Source organism: Prionailurus viverrinus, chromosome B1, assembly GCF_022837055.1.
Source record: "Prionailurus viverrinus isolate Anna chromosome B1, UM_Priviv_1.0, whole genome shotgun sequence".
NCBI lineage: Eukaryota > Metazoa > Chordata > Mammalia > Carnivora > Felidae > Prionailurus > Prionailurus viverrinus.
In genome coordinates this window covers 49836833-49862090 of record NC_062564.1, presented here as the reverse complement: position 1 = coordinate 49862090, position 25258 = coordinate 49836833, and the positions used below count along the sequence as shown (strand labels likewise).

Here is a 25258-nt window from a genome sequence, read left to right as displayed (position 1 = left end):
ACTTTACCCTGTGTGTGCTGGGGAGACATTAAAGGTTTTTGAGCCAGAGAGTGACGTAACAGGAAGGTATTTGGAAAGGTTTTTTAAAAGTAATGTTAGGAGACAAATCAGTAGACTGTTACAGTTGTGGAGTGCTCAGAATTTGGACTGGGATAACTGAAAATGGAAAAGCGGGTGGATTTTAGAAGCATTACTGTTGAAATAATCTGTTGACAGGGGCAGGGTGAAGGAAGGAGATGAATGGAAATTAATTCTTTGTGGAAATTGATTACACGCCAGGGCCTTGGAACTGCTGTCGTTGGTAACTCGAGAAATCGGAAATGTGTATTTTGGAGAGAAGCAATTGACACTCAGGCTGCGGAGATTTCCTGTATTTGCCAAGACATCCAAACATAGGTGTCCTGCAAGCCACTGAAGCTCTGGGACTGGTGGGAAACCAGGCTGCCTGAGCTGGGGGAAGGAAGACCCTCAGAGTGGGGCATCGGCTTGGTCATAGCAATAGAGGATGCTAGTGAGTGGGACTGAGAGTCTGAACTGGAAGACTGAGCTGTATTGCCATTCCTGTGACATTGTCAGGTACTGAACCTGAAGTTGGCAAAGCAAGTTGGGATTGGAGATTTGAGGGAAGAATGGAATTTGCTAAACACATAAATTGCTGGGCTTTGAAACAAGTTAAATTTTGCTCTCCACCGAGACCCTTAGGCTAGTAGTCCTGGTGTCCCTTCATAGCTGTGTGTGTGTGTGTGGGGGGGGTTTGGGGTGGGGAAGCAACAAGATGGGGGAGCAGCAAGGTGACAAGGAGCAAGGAGGAAACTTGGGGCCCAGGGATACTACCTTTCCCAGGGCCAGGTCTGTCCTAACCTGTGCCATTACCAGTTCCCGAGGAACGTGCAGTGGGAAGCTAGCTGGTGCCGGTTTTTTCCTGAGCTCTGAATTCTGCTTTCTTGTTGCAAGGATGACTTAGGGTGATTTGCTGAACAAATTCCCCAAGCCTCAACTTGCAACATCTGAGGGCTGGCGAGTTTGAAGGATGATTGCAAAAAGTTGCAGAATGGAGTGGAGAATAGAATAGCAGTTCCTTAGCCTCTGTATTTCTCTGAAATGCAGTATCAGTGAACTAGCAGGGGAAGCTGACTTGGGTGGGCAGAGGTGTCCATTGGATATTTTTTCTTTATAGGTAATATATAGGTATAGGTCAAAAAAATTTCACAGAGCAGTGGTTGAGCTAATTTACTCTTTAAGAATAGGGTGTTTTGACTGTGACCTACATTAAGAAATAAAAATTACGTCATGACCTAGGTACACTAAATCATGTATGTAAGAATCTTAATTTTAAGTTCACAAAGCACTACCTTCTTTTGCGTGGTGCAATCTCCTTTGGTACTTTTATTCTTTTATTTTTCATTTAAAAATGCTTTTTGTCTCTCACTAAGGTGACTTAACTGCTCTGTAGTGGATGTAACCCATGGTTTGAAAACCGGCTAAGGAGAGTTTTCTCATCTAGTAAGTATTTATTAAGCTGCTCAGGTGCAGGGCTCCCCTTACTGGTGCCGTAAGTGGAAGCAAGCATGAGGAAGAGATTGAACATTTACAGGCTAGTTGGAGAGATAAGATATACCTGTGATTAAGAAGCAAGGCAAGATGATTAAATGCCAAAGTGAAAAGTAAGTACCTGTAGGGTTCATAGGAGGGGGCAAGCATCTTGTGCTGGAGTGGCTTGGGAAAACTTTTGGGAATAGTGAAGGGAGTCTGGGATGAACTCTTCGGGGCGTCTTATGGTGCCGCACAGGTAGGAGGGTGTGTAACACGGACAGAGGCTTGGAGTTAGGATGTGCACAGTATATGTAAGAGTGAATCAAAGGGTTCTTGTTAGAGAGTGGGGGGAAACCAGTCTAGAAAGGTGGGTTACGATCAAAGTTAGGGGTTGTAAACCAGCCTACAGAAGTGTTATAATTTTCAGTACACAAAGGTTTTAAAAAATTGGGAACAACCCAGAAAACCTCCTGGTTTGGGACTCTATAAAGAAGCAGATCAGGCAGTGAGCAGTGGCTGCCTCCTGTGCACAGGAGATGGGCCCTGTGGTCCTCAGTTGTCACTGTCTCCGGACTCCCTGTCACATCAGTGTGGCCGCTCGACACTCCCTGTTTAGTCTTGCAGGACTTTGGGTTTGCGACCTGATCTTTCAAGAGGCTTAAATGCCAACCTGGGGGAATTTGGGATGGCTGTGCAGGCTCTGGGTGGCCACTGGCGGATTTGGGTGGGAGTCTGACATGATGGAATCTGAGAGATTTGTGTGCAAGTGATTTGTTTTAGGCAAGTCAACAGTACTTTCTGAGTTGCTGCTGGCTAAGACTTTAGAATCTTTTTCTGATGATTGGAATGGTGCTAATTAGGGAAGGCTTTGGGCTGTATTCTCTTATTGTGAGGCCAGTTTCTAGTGACCCCAAGATCTCTCAGACACTCCCATTGTCTACTTCTGGCTGGCATGATTAGATGGTGGCTCCTGGTATGTATGTTCTGAGAATGCTGTTGGGGTAATAATTTGGTGTGATGTGAGTCATGATTGTCAAATGCCATACGACATTAGATTAGATCTTTGGTCATGTGATTCAGTAATAAAGGAACAGCAAAGAGAGGGGCTGTTTCACTTCTTATTTCCTGACTCCTAGGATTACCCCAGGGGGTAGGCCTCTAGGATCCAGAGATTCATAAGCCAGTATTCAAAATGACCACAGAATTATTGGCTCAAACTCAGGTGTTTGTGCAAACGACTCCTGAAAACTAGGCTTATTTTGGGACGAGCTGAAGTGAGTAAATTCAGGTCTCTGTGGTCTAGAGACAGTTTGGTTTACCCTGGAAATCCATAGCCACCAGTGATTCAGAACATTTCCCCAGGTAAGCTACAGGTGAGAGGGACCAAACAGTAGTCACCCTGCTTTATACAGGTTGCACAATCTGATGACTTAAAATTTTGCTGTTGTAACATTAACAGAAGCCAAAACTGAAGCGCACTTTGCTGAAAAATGTGTATTAAGGACATGGCTTTAGGACATGAGGCTAACCAGAAGTCAGCCTAATGGTATCAAACTGAACCCATTTCCTGTCTTACGTGGTGGTTCAGTTACTAGAACAGAGGAATGAGGCAGTAGCTATGGTGCACTGTGACTTTGGTAAGGTATTTAACAGTTTCTTGACATATGATGGTCTGTATTAAATAAGTCGTAGAATGTGCTGGTTGGTGTTATTAATTTGACAGTTGTATGCAAAATCTGTTAATTAGTGGCACTGAGTCAGCCTGGAAGGGGGTCTGAAAATGAGTGTCACAGGGTTCTATTCTTGGCCTTGAGCTGTTCAACATTTTTTCCAGTGTTGCAGATGGCGATACAGAAGGTGCGTTTGTCAACTTTGTTGATGGCACAGAGGTGGGACAGATTGCTTATTTAGTAGATGAATCAAGGTTCACTATCATTCAGAATGAAGGCCCAAATTAAAAAAGAAATGCAGTAAGGGGTAAATGTAAAGTCTGATGTCGTTTTTAAAATTTGAATTGTAACGTATCGAGATGTTCATACGTTCTGGTAAGTTAGTTCTACTTCTAGAGGTACAGCTAAGACCATATCCAAAATGTAGATGATGTTTTATGCACAGAGATTATTCAGAGGTTTTTTTCTTTTTTAAACTGGAGTGAAAAATTAGAAACAGCCTAAATATTCAGTGGTATGAGTGGGCTGGAAGTCATCTATAAGTGATTCTGATGGATATGTCTTTATAATGGAATATTATGAAGCCATTAAAAATAATGTTTAGGAATAGCTTTAAAATAACATGGACAAATGTTTCTGTTAAAAGCTAAGGTGCACCTACAATATGATTTCAAATCTTAAAGAAACAAAGTGTATAGAAAATGGCTGGAAATGGGGCACCTGGGTGGCTCAGTCCATTAAGTGTCTGACTTTGGCTCAGGTCATGATGTCATGGTTTGTGAGTTCGAGCCCCGTGTTAGGCTCTGTGCTGACAGCTTGGAGCCTGGCTCCTGCTTCAGATTACCTGTCTCCCTCTCTCACTGCCCCTCCCTCGCTCACTCTCTCTCTGTCTCTCAAAAATAAATAAACATAAAAAAAAATGGCTGGAAGTAAATATATTAGTAATTCTGATACCAAAATACTAACACTGGATAGATGGATGGAGTTAACTGACTTATTTTTACATTTTGCATTTATTATTTATATACTCTATAACATGTATTTATAACATAGTGGGGAGAAAACACTGCTATAGATTTTTAAATGTATTTTCTAGAGTAGTTTTGGGCTTACAGCAAAACTGAGAAGGTACAGAGATTTCCCATTTGCCTGGGACACATGCATAGCCTCCCCCACTATCAGTTTCCCACCAGAGTTGTACAACTGTTGCAATTGATGAACCTACATTGACCCATCTAATCACCCAAAGACCATAGTTTACATTAGTGTTTACTCTTGTACATTCTAGGAGTTTGGACAAATGTATAATGACATGTATCCACCATTATTACAGTATCATACGGAGAGAGTACTTTTACTGCCCTAAAATCCTCTGTGCTTTGCCTATTTACCCGTCCCTCCCCCCAATCCTTGGCAACCACTTTTACTTTTTCCTGTGGGCAGTTTAGCTTTTTCCAGAATGCCGTATAGTTGGAATCATACAGCATGTAGTCTTTTCAGATTGGCTTCTTCGACTCAGTAATATGCAATTAAACTTCCTCTCTATCTTTTGATAGTTTGATAGCTCATTCCTTTTTAGCATTGAAGAATATTCCATTGTCTGGATGTACCACCGTTTGTTTATCCATTCCCCTACTGAAGGGCATCTTGGTTGCTTCCAAGTTTTAACACTTTTTAGGAATAAAGCTGCTGTAAACATCTGCAGCTGTGTAGGTTTTTGTGTGGACATAGTTTTCAACTCCTGTGGATAAATGCCAAGAGGTGTGACTGCTAGATCGTATGATAAGAGTATGCTTAATTTTGTGAGGGACTGCCAAACTGTTTTCCAAAGTGGCTGTACCATTTTACGTCCCCCCCCACCCCCCAGCAGTGAATGAGAGTTCCTGCTACTCCACATCCTCACCGGCATTCGGTGTGGTCATTGCTCTGGATTTTGGCCATTCTGGTAGTTGTGTAGTGGTGTCTTGTTCTAATTTGCATTTTCCTAGTGACATGCAGATGACATCTCTACATGTGAGTTTTGCCATCTGTATATCTCCTTGGGTGAGGTGTCTGTTAAGACCTTTGGCCCCTTTTTTATTTATTTATTTATTTATTTATTTATTTATTTATTTATTTATTTAAAAAAATTTTTTTTCCCAACGTTTATTTATTTTTGGGACAGAGAGAGACAGAGCATGAACGGGAGAGGGGCAGAGAGACAGGGAGACACAGAATCGGAAACAGGCTCCAGGCTCTGAGCCATCAGCCCAGAGCCTGACGCGGGGCTCGAACTCACGGACCGCGAGATCGTGACCTGGCTGAAGTCGGACGCTTAACCGACTGCGCCACCCAGGCGCCCGGCCCCTTTTTTAAAAAAATCGAGTTGTTTTCTTACTGTTGAGTTTAAAGAGCTCTTTGTATATTATGGATAATTGTCCTTTATCAGATGTGTCTTTTGCAAATATGTTTTCCCAGTCTATGGTTTGTCTTTTCATTCCCTTGAACACTGGTGTTTAAAAACACAAAACATTTTATTGTTCAAGGACAGGATAGGGTAAGGGTAGATGGTTTATTCAGTGACTGATCTTGAGTACCTACCTGCTATGTGTCAAGCAGTGGATTAGGCACTGGAGTCCCAAAATAAGACTCAGTCCCTGACCTGACGTTGATGATCTGATTGCAAGGGGGAGATCGTCCTGTGAATAGACAAGCACACTGTAGCCTGGGTGGTACCGTAGGCACACTGAAGAGGGCAAATCATGTGGGGAAAAAGTTTTGAGATTGTTCTGTTGTTCATGGTTTAATGTGAGCCCTGAGTGGGATGAGGCTTTTAAAAAATTGAATCTAGTTAGTAACTAGAATCAGAAATAACTGGATCAGAAATTCATTGTTCCAAGCAAAGGATCTAGTTTTAGCGACCTCTACCGGTCATTTGACATTTGGGCCATGAGGGGGTTGGGAGACATGATTTAAGGAAACATGAACAAGAATGACTTTATCCCCAAGAGGGACACTAGGATGATGCAGGATCAGGAATGATTGGAGTGAGGACGCTCGTGGGGTGGGTACACAATAGTGCTTTTGAGTATTTTCATGTATTAGCGGGTATAGGAAAGAGTAGATTTACTCATTGTTGCTTTTGGTGTTGGAATATGACCAGTGGATAGTACAGTTGGTTTATCCTTTCTAGCTTCAGATTTCTTATCTGTAGAATGATTATACATTATAGGATTCCTTATCTGTAGAATGATTACACCAGGTTGATGAGCTCTCAGTTTCCTTTTAATCCTAAATACTGGGAGAACAGACGTCAGTTCAATACGAAAAAGGGTTTTTTGGTTGGCAGAACTGTCCAACAATGGAAATGTCTGCCCATGGAATAGTAAGTTTCCCGTTGTCGGAGGTATTCAATTCGGGCTGAATGCTGTTGATAAGAAATGCCGTAGAAGAGAAGGACAGGAATTAGGCTGACCTCCAAAGTCCTTTCTAGTTGCTAGGATCAGGTTATTATGTGACTTGTCAAAGCTGAAAGATAATGTAGAGGAGGGGATATACCTTTAGTTGCATAGTATTTGAGTCAACATCATCATGTAAGCTCTTGTAAAAATGTTTCTTAAAAAAATGTTTTTAAGTGGGTCTCCACACTTGAGAGACACCTTTGGGGTCATTTTAGAAAGGTTGAGGAGACCCGTTTCCAGGTTGGTTAGGGTTGTGGCCCCAGGGCTGCTGAAAATTGAATTTGGTCTTTACGAAAAGCAAGAAGGTGGTGGTTGGGTGGAAGTGGCAAGTACTAATAAAAGAGATTAACATGTAGAAGACCAATGTGTTTATTGGCCAGTTTTATTCAGTAATAATGAATGAATCAAGATGGGGCCCCTTAATTGAACACTTAATTCTCTGCTTGGCTTTGGAAGGACCAGGGAGTGCTGTTGACCATCTCCTTCCTAGTTCATTTCCCACATTGCACACATATCACCAGGTATTGCACGTTAAACACCATCCTGACATCAGGGATAACACTGAGCCTCGTGATGGCTTTGTAGGTTTAGGGACAAAGAGAATGAGGGAGGATAAATTTAAAGAAACTTTGGAGTGGGATTTTCCAGGAATGTACATACTTAGTTTATATCAGACAATAAGTTTGTGGTTTGAGTTAAAAATGTTTACTTTTTCATTTTTATTTATAGCTTACACGTAGAAAATTTGATTTGATTTTGTCTAAATTTTACTTAAATATATGGTTTGTTTAGAATCCACTCTGATTATTTAAAGTTTTTAGATTTTCTTCCTGCTACTTTTGGATTACTTTTTTGTTGTTGTTGGGGGCACTGTTAGGGCTGAATCCCATAGCAGAAGTTTCTTGGCTCTGCAGAGAGAATGGAGGTTTATCTCATCTTTGGAGAATATCATGAGATGGTTTCTGTCTCCATTGTCCATCTTCACATTTTGGCACTTGAAAAATCAGTATTTGGCAAGAAAGTGCTCTTTTTGCACAGAGTAAAAGAATTTGGGGGTACACAAAATAGGGAATGACAACTTTAGCTGCGTGTAAGAAACATAGGCAGAACTTGGTCATTTAGAACTGTGGTTGGAAATGCTTGTGTACTTAAAGTGCTCGGGTGTCCTTTATCTCAGTATCATTTGGGGCTCACAGTGTGCGGCACATCATCTGTGCTTGTTGAATTGCTGTGAACTGGTTCCTTGGGCCACATACAGGAGGCATGGAAACCACTCAGAGTATCATACGCTTTTTTTTTTTTTTTAAAGCAAAGTATGATAAGAGATAACCGCTCACAGCCTTTTTTGTCCTCTGAGTATTGGGAAGCCATAAAACTCTTTTAGTAAAAACAACCACATTCAGTGGCTGTTTTTTTTTTTCTTTTCCCAAAGTGCTGGTGGAATGAAAAACTCCCTCTCCTCTTTCTATTTTTCTTCTGCTGCAAATGAATTGCTCTTGGTGTGCCGTTCTTAAATTCATGTGTCCTCTATCCATTTTAATCTTGTTATCTATTTTTATGGTGACTGTCGCCATGGTACTCGAGCTCTTTACATAGCACAACAGAGATTTCAGATGTCTGATAGGACAGCTCAAAGTTCTGCTGCAGCTAGCAGAGAAACAGTGTTTGAGTAGCTTTTTTTTTTTTTTTTAATTGAGGTATAATTTGCATACAGTGGAATGCTTAGATCTTAAGTGTGCTGTTCAATCAGTTTTGACAAATGCATTTTGAGATAAGACATTTCCATCACCCCAGACATGTTCCTTATGACCATTACCAGATTATCCTCCCCTGTAACCAGAAGTATTTCAGCTCTGATTTCTGTCACCCTGGGTTAGTTTTGCCTTAGTAGGTTCTTAATTTTAAAATGTGTTTCTGAGTAGTGCTTTGAAGAAGTGGAGGAGTATTCTATATGGCTAGGTGGCCCTGGTAAGTAAATAATTTTTGGCACTTGTGTGCTGGGGCATTCAGATTCCTTCTCATTAGTCCACGGCATCCAGATTAATGTCAGAAATTCTGATTCCCAGGTAGAAGAGTCTGAGGCACAGCCAGCCCAGTGTGGGATATGTGTGGTTGGGCAAGGGTGTTTAGTTGGTTGTGTTTGGGAGAGCTAGAACGCTCAGCCAGAAGAACTGGAATTGCTCCTAGGACATCCCCTTGGATTACCCAGAAAGCCCCCTGACATACTTTCTATCTTCTGCCTCTTCCTTGAGCTAGCATATAAATTTAAGGATTCACAGAGTTACAGCGTTGGGCTTGTAATATTGTAACAAGATTGGTGTTACAAAACCCACTCTCTGCACTGCTGAGCGCTCAGCCTCCTGGAAAGCGTGTGTCAGATTCAGATAGAAATTGCCCCCAACACATTATTGAAATGTATTGAACCGGGTCAGTTTCTTTCTTTTTAAAAAACTTAAATGGCTAAATGAAACTTTCATTACAAAAGTAGTACATGAATACATTCTCTGTAGGAAAAAAAACAATGCAAACCTTCCAGAGGAAACAGAATCTTCCTTGACAACCACTCCTAATCCCAGTCCTTCTCCAGAGGTTAACCACTGTTAGGAGTTGGTTGGTGTCCAGATGCTTTACATACTTGGGTTTATACCTATAGAACTTAAAACAAGTTAAGTGTATTTAACTGGCACTAGGAGCACTGTGCTGTGCTCCCTGTCTTCCACAACAGAACATCTTGGTGATTGCTTCCTGTCCGTATGTATGTCTAGGACTTCTTGATTTTGTCTAACTCCTGCATGGCCTTCCTAAGAACCTTCCTAAGCAATGGACATTTTTTTTTTTTCACGTTTATTTATTTTTGAGACAGAGAGAGACAGAGCATGAACAGGGGAGGGGCAGAGAGAGAGGGAGACACAGAATCGGAAGCAGGCTCCAGGCTCTGAGCCATCAGCCCAGAGCCCAACGCGGGGCTCGAACTCACGGACCGTGAGATCATGACCTGAGCCGAAGTCGGACGCTCAACCGACCAAGCCACCCAGGCGCCCCAGCAATGGACATTTAAATTATTTCTAAATCTACTGTTACAAAACCTGTTACAATAAACTCAGCTGCACATGCCTCTTTGCGACACAGGTGAGTATTCCTCTAGGGTAGAGAAAGAGCAATTGCTGAGTAATGGGGCGCTCCAATTTGAAATCTTAAGATACATTATACGGCTAGTTCTTAGCTTAGACTTAATGTAGGCCTGGACATACTTGAAGCGTGCTCACATGCGAAGTAAAGTCTTCCCTCCCTTCCTCCCTTCTTTCCTTCTTTCCTTCCTTCCTTCCTTCCTTCCTTTCTTCCTTCCTTCCTTCCCTCCCCGCTTCCTTCCTTCCTTCCCTCCCCCCTTCCTTCCTTCTTTCCTTCCTTCCTTCCTTCCTTCCTTCCTTCCTTCCTTCCCCCCTTCCCCTCCCTCCCTCTCTTTCTTGTTGACACACAATGTTATATTAGTTCCAGGTATACAACGCAGTGATTCAACAATTCTATACCACACGTGTAGCTACCATCTGTCACCATGCAACTCTATTACGATACCACTGACTGTATTCCCTGTGCTGTGCCTTTCATCCCCATGACTTACTCATTCCATGACTGGAAGCCTGTACCTCTCACTCCCCTTCACCCATTTTGGCTGTCCTCCCACCCCTGTCCCCTCTGGCAACCATCAGTTCTCTGTACTTACGAGCCTGATTCTGCTTTTTTATTTGCTTTGTTTTTTAGATTTCACATATAAGTGAAATCATATGGCCATTTGTCTTTCTCTGACTTATTTCATATAGCATAATACCCTCTAGGTCCATCCATGTTGTTGCAAATGGCAAGACCTCTTGTTTTTATGGCTGAGTAATACTCCATTGTGTATATACCCTGCATCTTATTTATCCATCCATGGACACTGGGTTGCTTCCATATCTTGGCTATTGTAAATAATCCTTCAGTAAACATAAGGGTGCATATATCTTTTCAAAATTAGTATTTTTATTTTCTTTGGGTAAATACCCAGTAGTGGAATCATATGGTATTTCTATTTTTAATTTTTTGGGGAAACTCCATGCTGTTTTCACACTGGCTGCACCAATTTGCATTCCCACCAGCAGTATATGAGAGTTCCTTTTTCATTACATCCTCACCAATACTTGTGATTTCTTTTTTTTAATATTAAAATTCTTAAAATTTCTTTTTGATTTTAGGCATTCTGACAGGTGTAAGGTGATATCGCACTGTGCTTTTGATTTGCATCTCCCTGATAATTAGTGATGTTCAGCATCTTTTCATGTGTCTCTCTCTTGGCCATCTGTATGTCTTCTTAGAAAAGTGTCTATTCAGTTTCTCTGCCCATTTTTAATTGGATTTTTTTTTTTTTTTTGGTGTTGAGTTGTATAGTTTCTTCCTATATTTTGGATGCTAACCCCTTACTGGATATACTATTTGCAGATATCTTCTCCCATTCACTAGAGTTGCCCTTTTATTTTGTTGCTGGTTTCCTTTATTGTGCAAAAATTTATTTTTATGTAGCCCCAATAGTTTATTTTTGTTTTGTTTCTCTTGCCTCGGGAGGCAAGCCTTGAAAAATGTTGCTAAGGTTTCCAATGTCAAAGAAATTACTGCCTATGTTCTCTTGTAGGATTTTCATGGTTTCAGGTCTCACATTTAGCTCTTTGGTCCATTTTCGGTTTCTTTTTGGGTATCGTGTAAACAAGTGGTCATTCTTTTGCATGTAGCTGTTCCATTTTCCCAGCACCATTTATTGAAGACACTGTCTTTTCTCCATTGTATATTCTTGCCTCCCTTGTCGTAGAATAATTGACCATATAAGCATGGGTTTATTTCTGGATCTATTCTGTTCTTTTGATCCATGTGTCTGTTTTGGGGCCAGTACCATACTTTTTTGTTTACTGCAGCTTTGTAGCATATCTTGAAATCTGGCATTATGATATGTCCAACTTTGTTCTTCTTTCTCAAGGTTGGTTTGGCTAGTCAGGGTTTTTTTGTGGTACCTTAAAAATTTAAGTATTATTTGTTTTAGTTCTGTGAGAATTTCTGTTGATATTTTTGGTTTGCATCAAATCTGTAGATTGCTTTGGGTAGTATGGGCATTTTAATAATATTAATTCTTCCAATCCATGAGCATGTGTCATCTTCAATTTCTTCATTGATGTTTTATAGTTTTCAGTGGCATACATAGATATTTCATTCTTTTTGGTGTGGTTGTAAATGGAATTGTTTCCCTAATTTTTCTCTCTGCTATTTCATTATTAGTGTGTAGAAATACAACTGATTTGTACGTATTAGTTTTGTGTCCTGCAACTATATTGAATTTATTTATAACTTCTAATAGTTTTTTGGTGGGGCTTTAACTGTTTTCTATGTTATAGTATTATATCATCTGCAGATAGTGACCGTTTAACTTCTTCTTTACCAATTTGGGTGCCTTTTTTCCCCCCTCTCGTGTCTGATTGCTCTGGCAATTGTTTTCTAAGACTAGGGCAGGATTTAGGTTGTGCTAGATGTATGCCCCCCACGAGTCAGGGCTGCTTGGCTAGAAGGGTTGGTGTTGGAAGAACCCCTTTGAGCCTCATGGTTTGTTCTGTTTGGTCTCCCCAAGGACTTTGGTCTGCATGTTGGTTGTGGTTGTGTGGAGAAGAATCACAGGATGGATAAGCAGCACACTGAGGATTCTGGATGATAAATTTTAAATCCAGTTAATTTCCTAACAGGAGACCTTCAATGCATCTGTAATTCTTTTCCATGACATCTTTAGAATACAAAGTATAGCTTAAATGCTCAAGCCAAGGGCGAGGCACATTTGGAAGCATTTTAGTGTTCTTAAAAAAAAATCTAGAACACTGTCATGTTACTTTTATTAACAGTTTCATTTTATTTGGAGAAGGATGATGTGTGTCTCTCTGTATTCACACTTCTTGCCATCATCTCTGGATTTCTGAGAACTCTAGAAATGATGAAAATTCATCATGTCAAGCCAACTCCTTGCCTTTAGGAGCCAGTGTGGCAAGGGAGGACTTGGCTGTGTCCCTCTTGAGGGCACATGCTGGTGGTGCTGGTCACCTATTTGCTGGTGAGAGGTGGAACCCTTTTGCAGCCTGAATTATTTCACATGTATTTGCCTTCAGATCCCTTGTGCAGATACTAATGAAAACAGTTCTGGTTCTGACCCCAGGGGAACCCCACTGTTGGCATTAAAACTATTGTCCAAACCTAGTAATGCATTTATATTGCATTTATATTGCCTTCTTTTGGGGGGGGTACTGAGGCATCTCCTCCTCCCGTCTCCCTGGAGTGTTAACAGGCATTCCCTCCTCGGTCATTTAGGATTTGGGGACAAAGTTGGCACCCACCTTATCTCTCCCGTTTGATAGATTCTCTCGAGGCCCTCCTGGCCTTGATCTTTCTGGCCGTCTTAGCATGCCCTCCCCATCACACCACACAGCCTATGTTTTACAATATCTCTTTCTTGTTGGGCAGCAGCCAGTGTCCCCAGTGTGGATGAATCTCTAAATTTATGGGGTGGGGGGTAGGTGGGCGGTGTGTTTCTTTTTGTTTTTAGTACTCTTGTAGTGGTGCTGGTGCTGGACAAACAGTTGGTTTGTTCGTCTTTTGACCTTTGTGATCACAGTAGTATGACAGTCTGATCTGTAGTGACATACAGGTCTTTTTATGGCATTCTGACTGTTGCCCCAGAGCTTTACATGGTTATAATGTTTTTTTCCTTAAATGTACTACATTGCCTTTATCATTGTTAAAATTTACTGGCTGCTTTCCACCCTATTTGTTCAAAATTTCCCGTGTGATCTTCCCATAAGTTTGGCTCATCACTACCCGGAGTTTGGTGCCTTATTTCTATTATTATTATTATTATTATTATTATTATTATTATTATTAATTTTGGCTATCACTTATTTGCAAGGAAGGGACAACATTTAGTACTTGAGGTGCATTTTTTCATTTTTTTTTCCTAGGCTTCTGTGTCAGACCGAGGGAATCAGAATCTCTAGGAAGAGGAGTGTGGAGACTCTTAAAAACCAAGACACTTTGAAAAAAAGCTGCATTGCTTCCTCAAAGCTCCAAATTATCCTTTGAGTAGGAGCCAATGTTTTCCTCATTTTACAAGTGAGGAAACTGAGGCACAGAGAGGTGAGATAATCTGCCTGAGGTCACATAACTGGGAAGTTAGAGTTCATTTACAACCCAGTCTCACTGTGCATTCTCTCTGGGGTATTTATAAAAGTGTTAAATAAGGATAATTGTAGTCCTAACCCTGGGTTAGCCCCACACTTGATACTTGGCTATCATAATGCCCATTTCATTTCCTCTTCCAGGCCCAGACCACCAATACCACATTAACCTCTCAGTGACTCGAAGTTTTTACTAACAAGGAGCCTTTAAGAGGCTATTTAGTCTAGCCTCTTACTCTTCCTGATGCATAGTTTTCTTGCATGAGATAGTAGACAGAGCATAGCTTTTGGAGTCAGACATATCTGATTTGATCACATGTCTGTTCTGTCACTGTCTAGCTGTGTGGCCTTGGGCATATTACTTAACCTCTCTGAGTTTCAGCATCTCATCTGTAAAAAGGAAAAGATGATGGTACTTGTCTCATGAGATTATCGTGAGGGATGAAATGTGATACCGTATATGAAATGCTCAGCAAGTGACTGGCATATAAGTCTTTGGCAGATAATAGCTCTTGGAACATTCCTGAAAGAACATCAGTCTTCGAAAGGCTGTTTATTACATAGAAGATCCCTATTTTTCTTTTGTCAGTTTATTCTCTAACAGTTCTAGCAAAGTGGTTAGATGTGATTTTGTGTGTGTGTGTGTGTGTGTGTGTGTGTGTGTGCACATGGCAGTGCCTTTTCCCTCAAAAGGTCCTAGTCCTCTGAACTAAGTATAGTCTACCTGTTAGCCTGATACAGGGCTGAGATTCCATGTGGTGGTGGCCTCCTTGACTGTCCTTGGGGCAGGCAGGAGCTCACCAGTGCCGCGTAACCATGGCCTGTGTATCTTGGCCTACTGAACACTGATTTCATCCTTCACTTGTCTCAAAACTCAGGAGCGTGAGCCATCTGGTCTCTGTGATTGATCCACATTTGTTTTGGCATTTTGGCTTAGATCATCCTCTCCAGTGAGTGCTCTCTGACCAATGCCATTAGCCTATCCATTTCAGGAGAAACATTCAAGAGTGGACACCCTGATATCCTGAGCCAAGATGGGGGTGACTGACCACTCATTCATCCAGTGTCTCCATCTCTGTTTTGTCTTTGAACTCATCGTCAGCCCCACAGTTATGGGGGCATGAAGACGCCTTAAACAGCCTTCTTCAGAGAAAGGTACTTCCTTAGTGGTCATGCTTTGGGTAAGCACCCTGTCCACTGTGTTCATTTTTCACTGTGTATTTAAACAGTCTGCCTTTATGATGTCTGTAGTCTTTTCACTTAGGCCGACTTTCTATTTTCTGGGGAAACGTGTCTGTCTCCCTCACTCTCCAGGCACCCAGCAGATTTTTTTTTTTTTTTTTAATTTTTTTTTTCAACGTTTATTTATTTTTGGGACAGAGAGAGACAGAGAATGAACGGGGGAGGGGCAGAGAGAGAGGGAGACACAGAATCGGAAACAGGCTCCAGGCTCTGAGCCATCAGCCCAGAGCCCGACGCGGGGCTCGAACTCACGGACCGCGAGATCGTGACCTGGCTGAAGTCGGACGCTTAACCGGCTGCGCCACCCAGGCACCCCTAAATAGATTTATAACATACTTTATTTCAGCTTAATTAACTTATGTCAAACACTTAAAATTTTAACATGTACATTCATCTAACTTTAGGAGCTTAATGCTAAGAACCGTCTTTTTCTCAGGTTTCAGTGTCAGAGTGCTGGGTGTTCTTTGCCTTTTCCTGAAAGAAGCCCATTCTGATTCATTCATCTAATTATACAGCGCAAATATATGAATGTAGCTCCGGAGCATATTAAGTGCTTTTATAAACAAGTGCTGGATGTGTGATCCAGGTAGGAGCTCATAGTTCTTTAAAGGCAGGGTCTGAAGCTTAGGCTTCTTAATTATTCTGTTCAGTTCATTGGTAAGAGCCTGGCACATGTGTTGAATATCAGCAGGTTTTTAAAAACGCTGTTCTGGGGTGCTTCTTTCCCTGGGTTTCTGGTGAGTTGGTGCTGAATTGTTTCCCATATGGGTCTGCACCGGTGTGGGCCTGATCCGGATCTGGGACAGCTGGAATCTCAGACTGAAGTGTCTGCAGGAGGCAGGCCCTGGAGGTTGTTCAGAGAGGCCGGTCAAGTTACGCCTCAGGGAGCTTTGGCAGCAGGCCTTGAACCACCCTGGGCAGGGCACCAAGAGTGAGATTTTGGCTTGGGGGAGGAGAGCAGGATTGGGACCTGTGTGCAGAGAGTGAAGTGAGCAGGGGCCAGGTCATGTGGGAGACGGGCAGTGGCCTGGGGCTCTGGCTTTCAACTGCAGGGGCAAAGCTGTCTGGCTTGGTGTTGAACTCTAAGCCCTGATCCCTGGGGTTGATTCATTGTGGCCAGCAGGCCTCCAAATGGAATATGCTGGACTCCCCTATCTTGCCGAAATCAGTTTTGTTGTGATTTCAGTTAATCAGTGGCTCACCCGCAGTCTACTTCTTGGTTTCCCTTAGAGCCAGTCGTTGTATTACTGGTTCTGGTTGAATATCCTTTGCTAATCGTGGTTCCCAGATGCCAGCTTGACAGTGGCTACTGAGCATTCAGAGTGGCCTGTTGTGGTACGTAGCTATCTAGCACTGGTCTGGAGTAAGGGGACGGGGAAGGAAACATGTCTGTCAAGTTCCTTCCTGGTGCTGGGAACTTTTCTCAGTTTTCACAGGTGAGGCCGGAAATTGAGGTTCCAAGATGGTGACTGAGTGTCACAAGTCACACAGGTGGAGGTAGACCTGTTCGAATCTCTATCTACCAGCTGTTCTTTCCCTAGAGAAGTGCCCCCTGCAGGGAGTGTGCCTTGGCTCAGCTTCTCCTGCACAGGCTGGGTGTTCATTTTGATGAGCCAGGTTCAGCCCCTCAGCAGTGTCTAGCCTTTTTTCCTCTCTGAGCCATGGCATTCCTGGGGGATTGGAAGCATTCCCGTTGGTATTGGAGGAATGCTTCCCTCTCAGAGCATAGCAGAGTCTCCCAGGGGAAGGTGATAGAGTGATAGGGTGAGGAGCTGCCCCCCATTTGGAAACAGAAAACACACATAGTTAATTGGGGAGTGGGAAAAGTTAGATTAAAAGGAAAAGTTAGATTAAAAGTTAGATAAAGGGAAAAGTTAGATTAAAAGTTGATTTGTAGTAGCTTGCTACCTCCCTTCTCGCCAGACAGGTCTGTAGCCATTGGCTAGTCAGCCATTTCGGTCTTAGAACAAATTCTGGTGTCCAGCTCCTATTTCAGGATTTAAATGCTTTCACCCACTAGAATGTTCTGCCAGGCCAACATCACGTTTCTTGTGATTTATAGTTCCCGAGATTATAGCTTCCCATTAGCTTGCCTTTTAGACCGGTGCCTCCCAGATGAATCTTGGATTCCTGAGAGATATTGGGGGCACCTTGATCCCTTTCCTTACCTGTTTATCTTTCCTGGTTAGGTGTCTCTGAGTTGACCTGTCTTGTCTGCATGTGCATGGTTTCTTATGTTTAATTTTGGGGCTCACTCTGCTGGCCCGCCCCCAGACAAGGTGGCACCTTTCTTGGGCACCCGAAGCCCCTTTGCGCTCTGATCATCCGCCACAGGACAGGGCTGCTGCCTTTTTATTACCTGTTGATTCCAGCCAGGCAAGGCAGCGGGTGGCTCACACCCTCCTTACAAGCCCCACTATCTGTTTACTTAGCATTGTGGGCAAACACGATTATTATTTTCTCCAGTTTTATTGAGAAATAATTGACCTGTATCACTGCACGAGTTGAAAGCATACAGCATGATGGTTTGATTTACATATTTTGTGAAATGATGATCGCAACAGATACCTATCTTCTCATATAGATACAATAAAAAGGAAAGAAAGAAGAAAGGGAGGAAAGTGTTCCTCAGGATTTACTGTCTTAACATCTTGCCTATAGATCACACAGCAGTGTTGGCTCTAGTCATCATGTTGGGACATCACTTACTTATCACTGGAAGTTTGTGTCTTCTGGCCACCTTCCTCTGATTCCCCCCTTCGCCATCTGCCTGCCTTTGGTAACTACAAGTCTGATTTCTTTTTCTATGAGTTTTTGTTTGCTTGTTTGCGACGTTGTTGTAAATGGTAGGATTTACTCGTTTTTCATGGCTGAGTAACATTCCATAGTGTATATATATACATCTTCTTTATTCATCCATTGATGGACACTTAGGTTGTTTCCATTTCTTAGCTATTGTAAATAATGCTGCTGTGAATGTAGGGGTGCAGAGGTATCTGATTTAAGGTTTTCTGTACCTTTGGGTAAATTCCTAGAAGTGGAATTACTAATATGGTAGTGCTGGTTTTAATTTTTGAGAACCCTCCACACTGTTTTCCACCGCAGCTGCACCAGTTTGCATTCCCTCCGACAGTGCACAAGTGCTCCCTTTTCTCCACATCCTCACCAGCACTTGTTGTCTTTTGTCTTTTTGATGATGGCTGTTCTGACAGGTGTGAGGTGTTATCTCATTGTGGTTTTACTTTGCATTTCCCTGATGATGAGTGATGTTGAGCATCTTTTCATGCACCCATTGGCCTTCTATATATCTTCTTTGGAGAAATGTCTGTTCAGGTCTTTTGCTCACTTTTAATTGGGTTATTTGTAGGTTTTGTTGTTTGTTTCTTCCTGTTGAATTGGATGAGTTCTTTATATGTTTTGGATATTAATCCCTTATCAGATATATGGTTTGCAAGTATTTTTTCCCCCATTCTGTAGGTTGTCTTTAGGGAATGTGATGATTCATTCAAATGACTGTTGAATCCAAAATAGTTTTTTCTACTTTAACCACTTACATGAAAAAAAAAATAGAGAATGAATTTCTCTGCCTTTTTTTTTTTTTTTGTCTCAGGATTGGCACCTTGAGCGTCATTACTGCACAGGCTTCCCTTTTGGCATGTGCACTACTCGGGGCCTTATGCTAATGGGCTCTGGATTGGTAGGCTTTTTAAATTCTCACCTCCATGTTTTATTCTTTTCTTCTAAATTCTTTTTAATGTTTATTTGTATTTGAGAGAGAGAGAGAGAGAGAGAGAGAGAGAGAGAGAGAGAGAGGGAGAGAGAGACAGTGCATGAGTGGGGGAGGGGCAGAGAGAGAGGGAGACCCAGAATCCGAAGCAGGCTCCAGGCTCTGAGCTGTCAGCACAGAACCCGATGTGGTGCTTGAACTCACCAGCTGTGAGATCATGACCTGAGCCAAAGTCAGACGCTTAATCGACTGAGCCAACCAGGTGCCCCTCACCTCCATGTTTTATATTTTTGGGGGGGTTCTTTTGTTGCCAGCTTGAGCTTTCCATTACTATGAAAAGTAATAGGTCCCTTCTATTAGATCCCTTCTTCTGATAGATCCCTCTTCCCAGTGAAACTCACACTTTCTTTCTCATAGTCCTATGAAGATCAGATAAGGCCATGGGAAGGCATTAGGGCTGGGAACTCCAGAGCCCTCCAACCTGAGCCCCTGTCCTGCTGCTGGGTCTCCACTTGTACAGAAGACAGAACTAGATCAGAGAGGATCCAAGAAAGCTGCAAACACCACAGCTTGCTAGCTTGGGCAAATAAATGACCTTGAGGAGCCTCAGTTTTCTGAGCTGTAAAATGGAGATTATATTGTCCTTCCATATTTTTTTGAGTTGGTGGGAGGTCAGGAAGAAAAGGAAGACCCCAAATGTGTGCATTAAAGTGAGTGTAAACCCAAGTGTCATTCGAACAGTCCTTGGTGGTTTGAGTTAATGAGCAGATCTCTTATATGCCTACTCTAAAAACTGCTAGAGAGAACTGTTAGTTCTCTGTGGCTCGTTCTCCAGGAGATAGTCAGCTCCTGGTTCCCTCCCTCCCACTGGGCTCTGGGTAAAATGCCGAGTCAGCAATCACTCATCTCCCCGCCTCCTTCTGGAACGCTCATAGTTTTAGCCCAGTTGAGATCAGGTTTAACCACAGTGCATGCACGCACACACACGTACATATGTCCTTATGTGCTCTCCCTTCCCCCCATGCATGTACAAAAACAGTGCTGCATAAACTGTCTCCCTCACACAGCACATTTGCAAGCATGTTTTTACTTAATGCCTGCTACTTCATATAAATTCTCTGCCTGTTTTCAATAGAACACTAAAACTCTACCTTTGCTTTTGATAACCTGCCTTCATTTTTAGGGCAAGCCGCAGGTATTCTTTCTTATGATGTTACTTTTGAACCTGGGACTCTCCTCACCCACAGGAGTATCATCCATTTAAAAATCCTAAATCTGATGGGCTAAACGAGATTTGGTCTGTGTCCTCAAAGGGCTTACAGTCTAAGGGAGTTGCAGCCCTACTGGCAGCGGTAGAAATAGATCCCTGAGCCTGACCATGTGCCAAGCACTGGCCTGAGAAGTGTCCCGTGTAACACAGAGTAGTGTATGCAGGCCAGAGCAGCGAAACAAAGGGCATCACAGCAGCGGTTTTGAAAGCGACCCGGAGAGCTAGGTGTGAAGGAAGGGGAAGTGCTTGTTCCTGGGCAGAACTGTGAAAACAGCTTTCCTTCCCTGCTGGCAGTGCAAACAGAATGGTCCCTTTTACTTGATTGAATGATCGCTGTGCAGTCAGACTAACAAAAGTGTTTGTTGATGAGGGTCCTTTATTATTTGCTGGAGAAAATTCAGTGTAACTAGATCAGATGACCTATTTCTATGGCCCATCTGCTGGAATATGAAAATAGCAGTGCTATTTGGGACCCTTATTTTTTCCTTCCATTATTCTATTACATGTATTACAATAATGGGAAGGCTCGGTACTCACAGGGGGATGCTGTGGAGAGGATGGGGGATAGGCAGCCTTTAAGGTGCCTGTCAATCCTGATAGTCTATAATTTTAATTTTACTGGTAGTCTAAACCATCATATACCGATGTGGTGTAATCTAGCTTTCTGAAACCATCAGAAAAAGAAGATGATTAGAATGCCCTGAAAGTCCAAATGGTCATTTTTCGAACAGCTGATTTAGAAATGTTGGTATGGAATCAATCACTAATGTGCCCAGTGCTGTATATCTTAAAGCTTGTATTGTGAAAATCTAAAATGCACACCACATATTTTGAAATGCTATAATAGGGCCTGATAAATAACTTGAGAGGTCTGAAAGTTTTAGCTTAGGCCCTTGGCCACTCTTGGAGGGGTTTCTTTCAAAAGCCAGGCTGGGAAGAGTCCTCTGGGAAGAAAGGTTGAGGTATGACCAGTGAAGGCAGTATTTTGTTTGTTAGTTTGTTTTTACTTTTTCTGGAGAAGGCACTCCAGGAAAAAACACAAAGCTTTAGAACCACCAGTGGTAATAACAGAGTATGATAGCTGGTTTCTGCCAGGGTTCAAATGGTGATCTGAAAACTATGAAGACCACAGACATGTTTGCACATTGTCATAAATATGCTGTAAATGCACGTGGCATCTCTTGACAGAGATCATCCCTGGCTAAGAATTGCTGGAAAATGAATTGTGTGGGAATCCTGTTCTCCAGTGAGTTCTGTTGTAAAATAATAGATATGCTTTGCTACAATATTTTGACCTTTGGATGAGCTTAGAAAATCACTGTGGGGAGTGCCTGGGTGGCTCAGTCAGTTAAGCGACCGCCTGGATTTTCAGCTCAGGTCACATCTCGCGGTTCATGAGTTCGAGCCCCACATCGGGCTCTGTGCTGACAGTGCAGAGTCCGCTTGAGAGTCTCTCTCTGCTCCTCCCCAGCTTGCGCACTCTCTCTCTCTCTCTAAATAAAGAAACTTAAACTTTTTAGAAGAAAAAAATCACAGTGAAAACAATTTTAAGTTAAGACTTTATAGAATTTAAGAGAAAAAATTAGCTTTCTGATAAAAGATTTAAGACTGATATGCAAAATACTAGCCAAAGAACTGAAAACTCAAGCTGTCATTCTGGGTAGTGGTTACCCAGTGGAGATCATACAATAGGCAGAAAGCTGAGGTTTAGTAGAGGACCTGAAACTCTTGGCAGAGGGTTGATGTCCCTCACCATGCTCCATAAACTATTCATTAGAGAGGAAGCAAGCACCCAGGATTTAGTAAATGAGAGCCTTATTCCAAACTTCACTCTCCTTAAAACAGCAACAACAACAACAACAAAAAAACTCCCAAGAAATCCCATTAGTTGTGTACTGAATCACGTTGCCTTACGACTTGCATCCTGTAAGTGCCATTAGGTGATGTCCTGGCTTGCTGCAGTGTCCTTGGGTGGTAGGAGAGAGCAGCCATCGTGCATGAATACATGCACACACACGTACGTGTGCTGAGACAGGTGGTTGTCCAGCACCAGTCACATGTCAAATAGCAATTTGCAACTCAGAACCACAGAAAGGGTTTGTTTTCCTATTCTGTCTGTTCCAGTTATTTAACTGATGGCAGATGTCCTCATTAAGGGCTATTAGCACATCAGAATATGTTTGCTGAGCCTGGAAAAGAGTTAACCCCTTTTGGACACTGACCAATATATGAGGGCAGCCAACCCCACCCATTAGTGACAACAGCAGGGTGAGAAGCACAAGGTGACTCAGGATCCTCTTAAAACTGTCCATAACTGGAAAGGCTGTTTTTTAGAGTGAGTCTATGCTTCAAAGAATTCTATAGATAACTTCATAAAGTGGGATTTGGCTACTTGTTGAAACACTTTTAGCGTTAACCTGAAATAGATGTTTCTTGATCTCTTTTTGTTGCACTAGACCCATATAGTAAATTAAGGCATGGCTCTTTATGTGGACCACCGATAGCTCCCAAGAGAAAATCCATATGGGGAATGACTAGAAGTAGAGATGAGGGAAGAGGGGTTTGAAGGAGGCTATAGTTAGACTGAGAGAAGCATGCTAAGGAGGGACGGTAGGATCCTCACTCAAGGTGCAAAGTAGTAGGTGATCCTAGAAAGTCACTCTAGGTCCAGAGTTAACCTGGCTCCTTTACCCACTTGCATCATAGACCCCTGTAGGTACTGCAGTTCATTTCTGAATCCCTGAAGGACTCTGTTGATGATGTTGTCCATAAAGCCATGTCCATAAAGTAACGAGTTTACTAATGAGCACAAGAGACATATTGATCGCCCCTGGTGATGCTGCCTGCTCTACATTTAGTCTGACTTGTATTCTTCACTTCCATGCTATCAATCCCCAGTATAAACTTAGCGAAAATTTTCCTTAACTTTTGGGATTGTCCCATTATCTCTTTGTGCCCTCTCAGAGGGCAATCAATAAGTGTGTAAAGGTCTTCCTGAACCACTGAATGATTAACAGTGACTTGGACTGTTTGACAAGGTCATGCTAAAGCACTGACCTTTATTTTGTAGGTAGGAGGCCAAGTGGAGAAGAGATTTTCAAGGAAAGAAAATGCACAAAGAAATGGAGAGACTTGTAGGGAGCTATTTTTTTCTATCAAGGTTCATTGACATAGGAAAAAAATACCATGTAGATGAAAAGTGGCTTAATTGACTGTTTTATTTTGAGAGACCCCACACCTACTAGAAATCTCCCTTCCCCTGCCCAGGAGCACTGGCTCCTATTTGTGTAGCCTCAGCAAGCTGACCTCTCTGTGGCTCAGTTTCCTCATCAGAAATAGAAGACTGTTGATCTCAAGTTGTTTCTGAGGATTTAATTAGGTACAATCTGTGAAAGCTAGTGCCTATTAGGTACTTAATCAAGGCAGTTTCCCTTCCTTGTTTCTCTTCTGCTTTTAAAAATTAAGATGTGGGCATACTATAAATAAATCAAATAATAAAATGTATTTCAGTGGATTTGGGCCAGTTAAAGGAGAAAGGCCAGAGAGAATGAAAGCAAATGCTGGGATGAGCATTGGGTGTTGTATGTAAGTGATGAATCACTAAATTCTACTCTTGAAATCATTATTACACTAACTTCAATTTAAATAAAACCGAAAAATTAAAAAAAAATTAAAAGTAACAACAAAAGCAACGAAACAACCACCACAACAAAATGAAAGCAAATGCATGTGGGGACAGGCTGGAAGCGGACAGGTTCACCAACTTGACACAAATCCAGCAGGCTTTGGAGGGCTTGGGAGTCACAAACCAAGTAAAAAGTATCCTTTAAATTAAAAAAGAAAAAGGCTTACAAAAACATCGTCAGAGTCTGTTAGCCAAATATTTCAGGCCCCATCTGAAGACTGGAAGCCCAGGAATTTTGGAAATATTATCCTTTCTTCATTTTCAGTGCTAGAAACCTCAAACTTCCTGCTGTGGAAAAGTGGGGGTGGCCACTGTGTTTTTTGGTCAAGAAAAGGTTGTTTTTTTTCCCTTTTTTTTTTCTTTTTCTTTTTCTTTCTTTTTTTTTTTTTCCCCTGGATGGGTGCTGCCATCTGATGTCTCCAAGTGGTACTGCAGCTTTTCCTCTAGCTCTTAGGAACCCATTGAAATTAAAAAGTCAGAGGTTCTTGTTTCTGGCTGGAGGCTTCAAGGATGAGGGTAGATGACTGAGTTCCTAGAACTGACTTAGCTTGGATATACTTTTTTTTTTTGTAGTGGTAAATAATTTACTTCTTACATTTTTCTTCCTTTTCAGTGTTCTAGTAAAGCTTCCCAATAGTGTTATTCAGTAACACTGTGAAGTCACCAGACAGCTAAACAGGAACTCTATAGGATGCTGTGACTCTGACCTTTTCTTATCTGTTCTTTGCTTTCTAGGGAAATCATGGTAGAGATTCCATGCTATCTGGTTCCATCTGATTCCGATACCATGCTATCTGAAGCTTGGAGTAAAATACTTGTAAAAATGAGCCAGTTACTTTTTCTCGGTGTCTGCACCTTTATCGTTATCTTTTAAACTTATTTTTCCCATTTGTGTTACTGTAGAGATGTTTGCTTAGCATAATTTGCTGGAATATGGTTGGAAAGAGGCCAGGATTAGGAGATGTGGAGATAGCATGGGACCCAAACAAAGCCCCGAGACACTTTGGGACAAAGTAGGAAAAGTTTATGGAACTGTTCAAAATAAGTTTGAATTCATAGCTGTGATGATGGTTTTCTTCTGGTGTGAGTGTGGCCAGGGGAGGGGGAGTGGAAGGGAGGAGAAATGTGGCTGGAATAGTCTCTTGAAATGCCAAACTTAAGAGACTGCAGTAGAGTTAGCCTGGTGGGGAATGAAATATCATTGGTATAGAGGTCTATGAACATCCTTGTATTTTATACTTCCTACAGCACTGGGGAATGTGCTTTGCACATAGCAATTCCTCAACTAATTATTAACTGAATAAATGACTAGGAGGGTACAGAGGACCTGGAACGGCAGAGATTAGGAATGTGCTAGTGAACCCAAAGGAAATGAACCACAGGATAGCCAAAGAACTATGAGTGCTGTGCAGAAGGAGGGCAGCCTGAGTTTGAAAAGGGGTGGGTCTAACTCTTCTCC

The 25258-nt window shown here is 42.1% G+C and overlaps 1 protein-coding gene across 3 annotated transcripts in view; it reads left to right on the top strand.

Moving 5' to 3' along the window:
* The window catches only part of ZNF395 (zinc finger protein 395), a 44652-nt gene that overhangs the window by 1944 nt on the left and 17450 nt on the right, over window positions 1–25258 (top strand). Inside the window, exon 2 of one of the 3 annotated variants that reach the window (XM_047855911.1) lies at window positions 14868–15030. The exons of the other annotated variants lie outside the window; for them this stretch is intronic. The gene's annotated coding sequence lies outside the window, so the exon portion shown is untranslated. The remainder of the gene's footprint in view (window positions 1–14867; window positions 15031–25258) is intronic. 3 annotated transcript variants of the gene reach the window in all.